Genomic DNA, 14,362 nt, shown 5'->3' on the forward strand with positions numbered 1-14,362 from the left:
CTGGACTATTTTATTCTTTTCGACCAACGGGTCTCTTTATACGAAGTATTTTTTAACTGCGTCCGCATTCACAGGGATGGAAAATCCTCGTCATCCGTGGTCGTCAGCGACAAGGCTCTGTTTAGAGACAACCTTCTTGACCACGAATGGACCTTCATAATTGGGTGTCCATTTGCCCCTACGATCGTTTTGAGGAGGAAGGATCCTTTTCAGCACTAGATCACCTACGTGATATACCCGAGGTCGTACCTTTCTGTCAAAAGCACGCTTCATCCGTTGCTGGTATAACTGCCCATGACAGATGGCTGCCAGCCTCCTTTCTTCAATCAGGCTCACTCTTCGTACCGGGTCCTTACCCATTTCGCCTCTTGCAATTTCACGTCCATCAGGACTCTCAAAGAGGGAATCTGAACCTCAACCGGTAACACGGCTTCCATCCCATATACCAACGTGAAAGGCGTTGCCCCATTAGAAGTACGTACCGAGGTTCGATACCCAGGATACAAACTTCCTACTCAATCACACCGTCGGTGCATTCAAAGGTTATCCGGGCAACAAAAGCTTATTCACCTTAACCTCCCCATCAGACATCAGAATCCGTTCGGATTCAGGGTCAGGCCCCTCCTCCGGGATCGGTTCCTCACAATCTTTCGATTTGAGCACCTCGAGATGTCCTCATCAGGGAACTCAAACTTCCTCGGTTGATAATCCTCAATAGGTTGCTGGGCGATGTAATCAGACAATGCACCCCTTGATTGCTTTCTGAGCGGTGTACTGAATATCGCATTCAATCAAAATCATTTGCCCTCTTGCAACCCGCCCGGTCACTGCTGGCTTCTCAGATATGTACTTGATCAGATCCATCTTGAAATCCACAAAGTGGTATGAACCAACATATACTGTCTCAGTCGGCGAGCAGCCTATGCCAAAGTACATCAAGTTTTCCCGAACAGTGAATGTATTGTTTCACAGTCGGTAAACTTTTTGCTAAGGTAAATTGCATGCTCTTTTCGACAAGACTCGTCATGCTGACCCAGTACGCACCTCATAGACCCCTCGAAGGCCGTCAAGTACAGAATTGATGGTCGTCCCTCCACAGGGAGACGTCAGAATCAGAGGCTCCTGCAACTCATTCTTTTATTTTTTCAATGCCCCTTGGCAATCATTATTTCACCTGACCGTTTGATCTTTTCTTTACAGCTTGAATATAGGTTCGTACGTGGCTGTTAGGTGAGATGTGAACCATGACATGTAGTTCAATCTACCCAGAAGACCACGAACCTCTCTTTCCATTCTCGGTTCAGGCATTTCTTATTTTGTTTTTTTTTTTTTTTTTTTTTTTTAGCAGGATCAACCTCGATTCCTCTCTTACAATGAACCCCAGCAGCTTACCGGCCCGCACTCTGATAGTGCACTTATTTGAATTTAACCTCAGTTTGAATTGTCTCAACTGGTCCATTCAGCTTGGCCAGATCCACCAAATGCCCCTCTTCTGTTTGGGACTTTGCTATCATGTCATCAACATAGCATTCGATTTCATGATGAATCATATCATGAAACAAAGTCACCATGGCTCTCTGATAAGTAGCACCGGCGTTCTGCTTCTATGGAGGACAGTCTTCTCTCCATGATAGCTTGTGCACAACGGCATCGGTACCCGACCCTGGCATATCCTGACACGACCAGGCGAAGGTATCCACATGCTCTTTCAATAGGGCTACCATTCTGCTCTCGACTTGCCTCTGAAGCGGCCCCAACTTTCGTTTCCTTTCCTACCTCGGCGGCGCTTGGAATAACGATCTCAACTCGCTTCACGTACGGCTGAATCACCTTCTCCTCTTGTTTCAACAACCTGACTAATCTTCCAGCAGATCACAATCTTCTTCGGCATGATAGATCAGATTGTCGAAGTCATACAGAGGTGTAACCGAATTGTTATAAATGAGATCCGGAGAATGATTTTTTTGAAGTCGGAACGAGACGAATCAAAAAGGAAAAATGAAAACAAACATTGCCATTTTTATTTGTTTTAAAACTGCAAAAATAAATGAAAAACAGGGAACACCGCTTTTAATTTGAAAAACATCCATTTATTTATGATGCAAATTTGCAAATTTTAAACATGAGGTGGCCCTTACAATGAACCATTACGTGTCGGGCAACACATATGGCTTTCATGCCAATAAAACTGAAAATCAGAAATCATTACTCTTCGAGCAGAGTGACAGTGATGATCTGTTAGGCCCTCCAGGTTCCTGGTACGCACGATTTTATCCATTGATCAATCTCCCAGTCACTGTCAGTTTCTTTACCCACTGTACAGGCGTAATCCGAATCTTCAACAATTGCACTCACCATCGCCTGACCATGCGCCGACATGGGATTAGCATTAACATTCGGCGATGGTGCAAAATTGATGGCCTTGGAGTCTACCAGATCCTGGACAACATGCTTAAAAGCTCTACAACCCTCAATGTTATGCCCTGGTGTACCAGAATGGAATTCACACTGGGTGTTCTCATCATAATTAGGAGGCCTCTGATCTGATCTTAATGGAACCATCGTCCTTGGCTGAACCAACCCAAGATCCATCAACTTCTTAAACAGAACAGCATATGTCACGGGCGGCTTATCGAACTGACGATCAATCCCTTTTCCCCTCACTTGGTACCCGACTCTCTGTTGAGGTGGCTGACGTTGCTGTCGTACTGACTGATTACCAGCAGGGGTGGTTACCGCAGTAGTGTGCTGGTAGTAACGATCCCTACCGTGTCCCCTTTGGGCATACACAACACTTGATTCACCCTCATTCTTCCTTTGGCCATTTCCGAAGGGCTTCTTCGGTCCTGATGACGAAGCATTTCCCTGTATTTTTCCCATTCTCAGCCAACTTTCAATTCTCTCCCCAGCCACCACAATGTCTGCAAAGTTGGTAACGGGACAACCCACCATTCTTTCAGCAAAAACCCCCTGCAGGGTACCCATAAAGAGATCAGACATCTCTCTGTCCGCCAGTGGAGGTTGAACTCTGGCAGCCAACTCCCTCCATCTCTGGGCGTATTCCTTAAACCCTTCACTCGACTTCTGAGACATACCCTGCAGCTGGGTACGACTAGGAGCCATGTCAGCGTTGAATTGGTACTGTTTAAAGAAGGCATCGCCCAGATCCTGCCAACTCTTAACATCAGAGGACTTAAGCTTGGTGTACCATTCCAAGGATCCTCCAGACAGACTGTCTTGGAAGACGTACATCCAGAGCTTCTGATCTGTTGTATAGGCAAAAATCTTCCGGACAAAGGCTTGAAGATGAGTTTCAGGGTAGGAACTCCCATTGTATTTATCAAAAGCGGGAGCTTTAAACTTCTGTGGGATCATAATCCCCTCAACTAGCCCCATGTTTGACATGTTTACAACACCAGGAGTGGCATAGCTTTCAAGAGCTCTGATCTTTTCTGCCAGCAGTTGAATCTCCTTGTTCTGTGGTTGGGCACCATATTGCCCAAACGGCTCGTTGTGCATAGAGAACTGATCAGCCTCCCTGTCTTCCTCCCTATCATCATCCACCCCGAAGAATGGCGGGAATAAACTGTCTTTCATGTTATGGCCCATCGGACCAGGTTGACCACCAGTGGCAGCACCAAAGCCGGCAGCATTATTTACTATCCCCACAGTCGTCCTCTTTCCACCATCTTGAGAACCACCCAGCCCCTGGTTGGAGACACCATCCAGGTTAACACCACTATTGGCAGCAGAAGCCCGCTCGAGCTTCTCAACTTTATCAGCCAGAGCTTTCTGGCCAACTGCAAACCCTTGCATGATGTTGATCAGTTCGCTCATCTTATCTTTCAGCTCGAGGATGTCTGAATTAGGGAGATCCATCAGTCTGGGAGTGTTGCGTCGGGTGAAGTATCTGTGAGGGCGTGTTGAGTGCAAAGGTACAACTCTTCGAGCACGAGCAATGATTCCTGAAACAATCAAGCATGTTAGAACTGATACCTGCAAAACAGCAAACAGGTTAATATGCATGAATGCAACGTCTATCCATATGAGGAAGCTTCTATCTTTCGATCTTGGTTTCATCGAGACAGATAAAATTTCGACAATAACATTCTGACATCAGGATGTCTCTCAACTAGAATCTCAATCGAGAATGTATCCTGAGTATGGATAGACATGAGTTAGATGCCGATGAATGTAAAATATGGATGATGCTGATGCGTGAATGCAATGCATTGTGCCATCCTCCCAATCATCTGATCATCTTGTTGCACTGAAGCCTGATCTCTGAACCGATCAAAACCATCTGAGGTATATGTAACCATAAATCCGACTTGGGATTCCGAAATAAACGGAACTGAAAGATACACCATCATCATCATCACACAATCTCTGAACAGATATCCACAACAATCTCCGAATCGGCCCGGGGAATCCTGAAATAAACGGATCCCCACTGATAAATAACACGGACAACACTCCGGCGTCTCGGAAATAAATGCCCATAACTCTGACTTATAAATATGACTCTGATCAACCGTTGAATCAATAGTCACCATCAAAGTCACCATCTGAACATGCATCTGTAAGAATCACCCTCCCCTCACAGGTAAATTCTAATCAGGTTATCCTAAGGCGGATAATAGTCTCGACAATCGGGCAGAGATACTCAATGGGTTTGCCCTTTCGGGTGTGCCATTGTAGCTCCCTTAAGATCGTCTAAACCAAAGATCCGGGAAAGATAGGTCACCGAAGTCAATAGTTCAGATGAAGTGACACAACCAAAGTGGATACTCCACAAAGGAAGGGCACTATCAAATGAACCTCGTCCGGCTTGTGGTATGTCACGTTGCAACAATATGCTGATAAAGCAAATGAGGAACGTGAGACCACACTAATCCTAGGTGTATACTCGGGCCTGGGTTTTAGCCCCACTCAGAACACCCACCCCAAAACAGAGGAACCACCTGTACAGAGGACAACAACATGATAGCATGATGCATGCAAATACTTATGCAAATATATACATAGTCAGAATAATAAATGCAATAAATAAAACGGCACAAACAACCTAAACTATCCTAGAACGCTAGGAGAGACTCGCTTAGGGAAGATGGACCAGCAATAGGTCAACTTCTAGTCCCCAGCAGAGTCGCCAGCTGTCGCATCCGCGAAAAACAACCGGCGGGCTGAAACAAAACAACACAGAGCCGCCACCGTGCGTTATTTATCCCAAAAGAGGGAAAGGAAACGCTCGAAGTAAACCTGGGAAAAGCATGGTCTCGCGACCAAAGAGATGGGATCGGGAGTCGATTATGCGAAGGGAAGGTATTAGCACCCCTACGCATTCGTCGTACTCGACGGGATCCACGCTCAAAAGATAGAAAAAAGGTTGCTAAAACAAACATCACACACACACACTGAAAACAACACAGGTGGAGGAAGAGGGGAGAGGGCTCGCTAGGATATCGCATCCTATGCCTACGTATCTCGTCTGGAACGAGAATCAGAGCTGCCGTAGTTCGGCTCACGCACGTCGAAACAAAACACACCCAAAACAGGCAAACATGGAACCCGAATGCCAATCGCTTGACTTACATCGGCTTCCGAACCAAACAAACCCACAATGGAAACCAGATGCCACTTGATGGACTTATACCGGACTCCAAGCACACAACAAGAGGATACGGAATGCCAATGGCTGGGCTTACACCCGTCTCCTAACATACACAAGAAGAAACAAGCAACAAGTTACTAAGGAGTCGGGAACTCGAGCCTAGCAACTGTCAAGCAAAACACACACAAAAAGAAAAAGGGTGCCCGGAGAGACCTCGCACGATCTCCTGCCTACGTACCTCATCTGGTATGAGGATCAGGGCGACGTAGTTCCCCTTAACGGGAAAGAAATTCTCACCTAACCAGATACAAAGGGAGACACACTACTAGGGAGTTGTACTCGAGCCTAGATGTTATCATGCATATCATCCCTAAGTTATGGTTTCTATCCTAACTTGCACAAGCAGCAAGCTAATCCTAAACAGGTAAAGCAGAGCATGCAAGCATAATCAAAACAAAGCAAACATTCACAATTAGCACACACTATATCCAGACAAAGTGGGCTCAAACAAAGGGTTAGGCTGCAAAAGCAAACCAACTGTATCAGGTGATGTTAGCTCTTAACCCTGACATTGAGAGTCAGGGTGAAGCCAGATGAAGTGGAAGTGAGGGGTGTGCCTCACAGCTCTTATCCCTGGCCAGGGAGAGCTTCAGACAAAGAAGTGTGGGTCCAGAAAGTGGGAACCCTTCTACACTTATGACACTGACTCAACAGTACAACTGTACATGGATCTTGGGTTAGGATCCACAAGGCATCAACATGTGATGTGAGCCAAGGGACGACTCAACAGAATAGCAGGAGGTGGACTACACACCTCTTGTGTCTGCCAATTTCCTTAACAAAGGTCTTTTCCTGCTTGGGGACAAAAATAAACAAGCACAAGCATTTCCTCTTAAGGAGGACTTCAGACAGGTGCCTGGCCAAGTAACAGGCCAAGTCTTCCAGACTACATGGAGTTAGTGATTCTACCTCAATTGGTTAACACAACCAAGCAGCAGCACAAGCATTTCCTCTTAAGGAGGACTTCAGACAGGTGCCTGGCCAAGTAACAGGCCAGGTCTTCCAGACTACATGGAGTTAGTGATTCTACCTCAATTGGTTAACACAACCAAGCAGCAGCACAAGCAAGTTCAAAATGAACTATGGCAACTAAGGTACCTGAAATCAATCCAACATAATCAGTATACCAGACAAGCAAAAGTCAAACAGAAAATTACAAGTCCACAGCACAAACAGATAACAAGCATCAATGCACAAAAGTGCAAGCCACAAGGCCTAAGCATAAGTTTTAATGCCTACAAAACAAACTCAAGTTAGTCATAAAAAAGCAATAAACCAATCCCAATTGAGTGCACATCATCAAGTATAAGCAATTGTGCTTTTCGACCTGAAACAAAGCTCAAATGTGAGAACACAAACCACTAGTACAAGACTAGGGTCAAAATAGGATCAATAAGTCAAAACAGAACATGAAACTTATCCAAAATCAAGATCAATCAATTAATAATCAAATCCAATTGGTCTCATGTTCATATCATCAACCATTATCATTTCATGAGGCAAAGAGTACAAAACATGCAATTTAGAACCTCAAAGGACCAAACAGAATGGTTCAACTCAAATCAACTCACAAACAATTCAATAAATTCCCAAAAAATTCATGTCTAAACAGAACTCATTAAAGGATCATCACACCAAATTTCAGGCCATTTGGACAATGGGAAGCAAGTCAATTAAATTCATCAAGCTAAAGCATGCTCATACAAATCCAAACAAGGCACAATATCATGTATCAACTTCAAGCAAGCATAAAACAGTGTAGGAACATGATAAATGAGTGAAACCAAAACCATGGCAAACTTCAAGATGTCTGTAATCACTCCACAAAATTTCAAGTCCATCCAATGCATATCCAGAATTTCACAAAACAATGAAAAACATGACTCACAAAAAGTCCACATTTGGTCAAACAGAAAGGAAATTCTCAATCAAATTGGAAATGCACTCAAAAAATCCAGAAAAATTCACATGTGAACCTAACACCCCTGAGCATCATCATGCAAAAAATCAGATCAATCCAAGTTCATATGGCATGTCAAATAAAATCAGGAAGTAGGACAAGAAATGGTGTGACACAAATTGTCACACCTCTAATGATTTGATCATATCTCACAATCCAGGAATGCTAAAATAGCAAACTCAAAGCCAAAATGTCCATCAGGGTCTCTAGAATAAGCATGCAAAGTTTCAAGAATTTCCAATTAAGTATCATCATTTCATGAGCAAAACACCAAGCAAGGTGCAAGCAAACACATGTTCATACAAACCCTAGGCCATTTTAAAATCCACACATGCACAAATTTATTAAAAATCACCAAAAAATAAATGAAATCACAAGGATAATTCCACAAAAAATCTCACATTATTTGGTCAAAAATTGAATGAGATATTGATTTTCTAATGTCATGAAAAAAAATGAAATGTGAAATAAGGCATGTGAAGTTATAAGGCATGGTTGAAATAAAATGGAAAGGCAAAAATGGACTTGGCGCCGGCAAGGATCGAAGCCGGTCCAAATTTGAAATCCTGCATGCGCAAACATCTTCCAGCGTGAACAGTAGCGTAAATATGGATCAAAATGCTATTTCTTGAAAAAATTTCAAAGCTCTTCACGTGTTCATACAGTTCATCACCAAGTTCATCACTCAAGAACAAATCTCCACCAAATTGGACAAACTTTATATCAATGGAAAGGTCTCACCATGTACATCATGAATATCACATCAATTAAGCTTAATTCTTGCTAATTCAACCGGATCGATCCAAAACATGTTCATGCATCAAAACTCAAATCATCATAACTTGACCAATTCTTAATGAAAATAAGTGGTTCAAAGTGCAGATTTACCTACTCTAAGAGATCTATCTAAAGCATCAAACAATTTCATGAATTATTAAGGTCGAAATCTGACCTTCTTTGAAGCACAGGTGTTGAATCGCGCGTTTTAAGCCTTGAAATGTGAAAACAGATGTGCTTTGATGCTTGTAGAAGTGAATGAAACAAGGTTTGTTGCTCAATTACGCACGATCTTGATGAAATCTCCATTTGCCATTGTTGCAGCTCCCTTTAACAGTCCACGATTTGGCTTGATAGTGATGAAATCTTGCTTCAATTAGCTTCAACAATGATTGTAGATGATGAAACAATGAAGATCTTAGCTAGGCTTGTGAAGAAATTGCAAAAAAGTGAAGATGAAAAGTTGAGAGAATTGTACAATTTTGGATCTAAATCTGAGATGAATGAATGTTAATCTCAAAAACAATTATGATTAACCATTTATATGATGCACTAATCCATTTTGTTAATCAAGTTTAGCCAAATGTGAGTGATTAGTGAAAATGCACTTTTATGCTAAATGGTAATTAGCCAATCCACCCTCACTTATGCAAACCCAATGTAACAGTGCCAATTTCTGGTTGCAGCAAGTTTGAAATGATATTTGTGAGCTATTGCAAGTGGAATCATGTGAAAACAAGGCTTATTTCTCAAAAACACCTTTTTCCCTCCCTTTTTTTCAAAATTGGTCCACTTGAAAAATGGACTTTTTGTGTGATGAGTTTTCATGACAGGTAATGCTTGTTTTGGATAGAGGACATCAAAAGAATTTTGCTCAAAGAAACCTCACTCCATTTGGCCTTGTGAATCAAAAGTTATGCCACTTTGAAATTCCACTTTTTTGGACAATGATTAATCCATAACTTGCCAACCACAAATGAGAAATTCATGTTCTTGGACTTTTTGGAAAGGTGAGAGCAAGATCTACAACTTTCATGTTGAACCAATTTTCATTTGAAGCATTTTTGGACACGTAATTTTGAGGAGAAAAACTTTCCATTTTTGGCAATTTTCAATTACAAGTCACTTTCTATTTTTGGAAAGTTTCCATCTGACTTTATTTTCTTCATTCTTGATGTTTGAAATGTCAAATGAAACTTGTTTAGACATGAATGAAGTGTCTCTAACCCTCTCCCTCCTCCAAATCCATGAATTCGGGCACAGTTGACCACATTTGACTTTTTCTGACTGATAGATGAATTTCAGCTTGACTGATCAAATTGAGCTTCAAACTCCTGATGAAATGGCTCAATGATGAAACCCTAGCTTCCATAAGCTCAATATAACCATATGATGATCCCCATATCCACTGAAAACCCCATCTCCTTGCCAAGCCCTGATTGGCACCAATGCAGATGATTAGGGTTGACCAGTGGTCAAAACCCTAATCTCAAGTTATCTAATCAAGCATAATGAATCTCTTGGTGATGACAAAACCATGATGATGATGATGTACCATTTCAACCAAGATGATGCTCAATCTCCTTGAGAACCAAGAAACCCTAATTTGAATCACACATCCTCAGATGGTTAATGATCAGTTCAATGAAACCCTCAGTTTGCACCTCTTAACCTCTTTATCTTCTGACCAAGACCTAGGAGGATGACTTGCTTGTTGCCACATGATATGCAAATATGTAATGACTAATGACCTACCAATGATATGCAATATGTTAAGCTAGTCCCAAGAGAGGAGGGCAAATTTTGAGGTGTTACAGCTGACAATAAAGCCCAATAATTTTCCAGAACGGACTCCAAATGTACACTTGTTGGGATTCAGACGAAGCTTGTATTTCCTCAAACGCTGAAAAAGCTTCAACAAGTGCTCTACATGTTCAACTTCCGTTCTTGACTTAGCAATCATGTCATCAACATATACCTCAATCTCCTTGTGCATCATATTATGGAACAAGGTGGTCATAGCTCGTTGACACGTGGCTCCGGCGTTCTTCAAACCGAAGGGCATCACTCGATAACAGAATTTTCCCCAAGGTGTGATGAATGTTGTCTTCTCCATATCCTCGGGTGCCATCTTAATCTGATTATATCCGGAAAATCCGTCCATAAATGAGAAGACATTGAATTTAGTTTTATTGTCTACCAACATATCAATATGTGGTAGAGGGAAATCATCTTTCGACTAGCTTTATTCAAATCTCTATAATCCACACACATCCGGACTTTTCCGTCTTTCTTAGGCACGGGCACAATATTGGCCACCCATTGAGGATATGTAGAAGTCACCAGAAACCACACATCAATTTGCTTCTGAACTTCCTCTTTGATCTTCACTGCCATATCAGGATGAGTTCTTCTGAGCTTCTGCTTCACATGCACGCACTCAGGCTTCAAGGATAGGAAATGTTGCACAATATCTGTATCTAGACCCGACATGTATTCATACGACCAAGCAAAGATATCGACATATTCTCGTAGCAAATCAATCAACCCCTTCTTAACAGATTCTTCCAGGAGTGCCCCAATCTTCACTTATCGCACACAATCCTCAGACCCCAAGTTGACTGTTTCCAGATTCTCAAGATGCGGCTGAATGATCTTCTTTTCATGCTCAAGTAGACGGGTAATCTCATCAGGAACCTCTTCAACATCATCTTCCTCTGCCTCAAATACAGGGAATTCAAAATTGGGAGATGGTGTTGGATCATTATGTTCAATGGGTTTAGAAATCAACCTGCATAATGATTTTGGATATGAAAAGCTTTTTAGAAATCAAACAAGGAAAATCATTATGCAGATGAAAAGATTGATGTTATTCTTTTTAGGGTTTTATGTGATCACCAATTTCATGCAAAAAGCAAAAAGGGAAGATAATTGGAAAAACAAACATTTAGCATGAATTTATTGAATGAAATTATCATTGTATTTATGTTGCCAACAATGTCATCACTTCTCCTTTTGGCATGGGAGAAGGGTTTTTAAACAAAGTGATCATTACGTTGACTTGTGGACAACTGTAGGAACATCCACAGCGACCCAATTGTTGCAGATCCCTCCAGGGATAACAAAATTGTCAGAATCCTCTGCATCCTCTTCCAAGACAGCAGCAGCTTCCACCTCCTGACCAGTGTGGATAAAACCTCCACTCTTGAACAGTCCTTTCTCATTGAAGACCCCAGAAGAAAAACCAATGCCAGCCCGAGACTTATTGTCTTCCAGCTCGATCATTTTTCCTAGACCAGCAATTGCACCATATTCAATGGCCAATTTCGCATCTCTATAGGAAGTAAACGAATGAGTTCTCTTCTCAACAGGCTCAGCTATAGATAAAGCTTGGAAAGGAGTTCCAACTTCATCCTCAGCATCTATGTATGAGAAGGAAGACAAGTGGCTAACCAGGAGAGCCTTTTCTCCACCTACCACTACCAGTTTCTTGTTTTTCACAAATTTCAGCTTCTGGTGTAGGGTGGATGTCACGGCGCCAGCCTCGTGAATCCATGGTCTGCCCAAGAGACAGCTATACGATGGGTGAATATCCATAACCTGGAAGGTAATTTAGAAATCACTTGGTCCAATCTTGATTGGGAGATCAATTTCCCCGATCACAGTCTTACGCGACCCATCAAAAGCTTTCACAACAATTCCACTCTGCCTCATGGGAGGCCCTTGATATGACAGTTTTGAGAGAGTGGTTTTTGGAAATACATTCAACGATGACCCAGTGTCCACCAACATATTGGACATGGCGTCGTCTCTACAATTCATGGATATGTGTAAAGCCAAGTTGTGGTCTCTTTCTCTCCTCGAGTTCACGGTTCTCTTGCTCTAGATGATCCATCAATCTGGAAGAGTTGGCTCTAGTGTAGTACCGGTGAGTCAGCTTGTCTTCAAAATAAATGAAGAACTCAGAGTTAGACCACAGGACCAGAAGCCGGGAACAAAACCTGCTTATGCATATGATGCATGCAATGCTTGTGCATATGATTTGTTTTTATTTCAAAGGAACTTTTAGGGTTTTATTTGCAAATTTTGGAAATATTAAGCATTTTATCGCATATGGAAATATCTCATAAAATAATTCTTTGTCTTTCCATGTCTGAAAATTTGCAAATAAATCCCCTTAAGTTCCTTGAGAATTTTCTTTTTATTTTGATGATATGGATGCAAATGGGTGCATGAATGCATGAATGCAACAATCACACTCAAGGATCAAGCAAAGCACACCAAACAAAGGTCATGGGATGGATCATATCATCCTTAATATCAATCGTCCATTTTGGTGGATTATGGTTTACACCTTATCAACACCCAAGTTCCATTGATATTAAGGATGTATGAACGGATCAACCATGAATAAGAGGTTTGTTGCAAGTCACGAGCATGGAGTCTCGGTTAAGAACCACCCAAAGGGAATGTACTAGGGTTTAAACCTGCCAGCCATGTTCTACAAGAGGTTCCCATAGTCATCATCCCATCTTTCGGATATTATCGGAGAAACGACTACTCGTATTCCAAAAATATTCTCAAGAGAGACTCTTATGAGTGTAGTATCGCGTAACAATCGTATCAAATCTTACATTTGAACGACCTTCGCACTACATCCTAAAAATAGGCCAAGATGGGCTTGGTAAACTAAGGTCCTTGGCTTCTAAGGTCTATATTGGAAAGAGTAATGTCTAACCACAACTCACTTGTGTGACATTATTGATCCCAACATGACCTCCACCAAGTGAATGGACTTGCAAGTCAACTTGCTAAGGAATAACTCCACACAAGTCGACAAGACTACGCCATTCTCCTATCCTAAGTGCACTCGAGTTCGGGTATAGAACTCATCTCACAAAGATCACCAAGCACACAAGCAATTAATATATCAAGCAATTCAATCATTACATACAATACAGTAATCCCAAATTGCACAAAAATATGTCACAAACAATATAACACAACAAGTGTGAAAAGTTGGCAAAACCCACTAGGGAGATGGGATCCCCAGCAGAGTCGCGACTTTTCTGTAGCGGTGTATTCGTTACCAGTGGAGATATTGACTAAATCCAAGGTAAATCATACAAAGTCGAGTCGCCACCGCACTTCTAATTATCCAAAGGAATGGTTAGAAAGCGAACAAAACCTAAAAAGTTTTAACAAAAACTAGTAAAAGAAACAGAGATCTGGGTAAGGGGGTTGGTTATGCAATGGGAAGGTGTTAGGCACCCAAAACATCCTAGGTACTCCTAGGGAGCCCTTTTCATACTTGTGAAGGTTGTTGTTTGTGAAAATTTTATTTGTGCAAACATGATTGAAGAGATGAGAAAAGAATATACAAGTTTATTTACATTTTGTGTTTGGATGGATAAACCCATTGCCTACGTACCCTCTTATAAAAAGATTAGGATCAAAACCTCGTAGTTCGGGTAAAAAATTTCAAAACAAATGAGTGGATTGATTGGTCCAAAAGCCTTAAGGTCTTTTGTTATCAAAGGGAGAAAACTCAACCTAAAACCACAAATCCACCATGTGAGGATAACTTCAACATGCTAGTGAGGGGTTAAACCTATAATAAGCATGGAAGACTCATTGTCCATCACTAAGGATAAAGGTGAGTATTATATCTACCACAAAGATAACTCAAACCTAATAGCTAAAGGTTATGAAAAATTTGATTAAGAAGGTGATCATTGAAACCATAAAAGAAATTTGAATGGGTTATATTTACCAATTAGAAGTATGTACAAAAGTGGTCAAAGTTGACTTAAAGATTCAATTCAAAATGAGTGTTATGAAAAGAAAGTTTGAAAATCAAAAGCATAAGGCTTAGGTTTCTAATGTTGAAAACAATAGTCATATGTTTGCTCAAAAAGGTTTTGGCTTGGGTTATAGTGGAAAAATGAAAA

Source organism: Lathyrus oleraceus, chromosome 6 (genome assembly GCF_024323335.1).
Source record: "Lathyrus oleraceus cultivar Zhongwan6 chromosome 6, CAAS_Psat_ZW6_1.0, whole genome shotgun sequence".
NCBI lineage: Eukaryota > Viridiplantae > Streptophyta > Magnoliopsida > Fabales > Fabaceae > Lathyrus > Lathyrus oleraceus.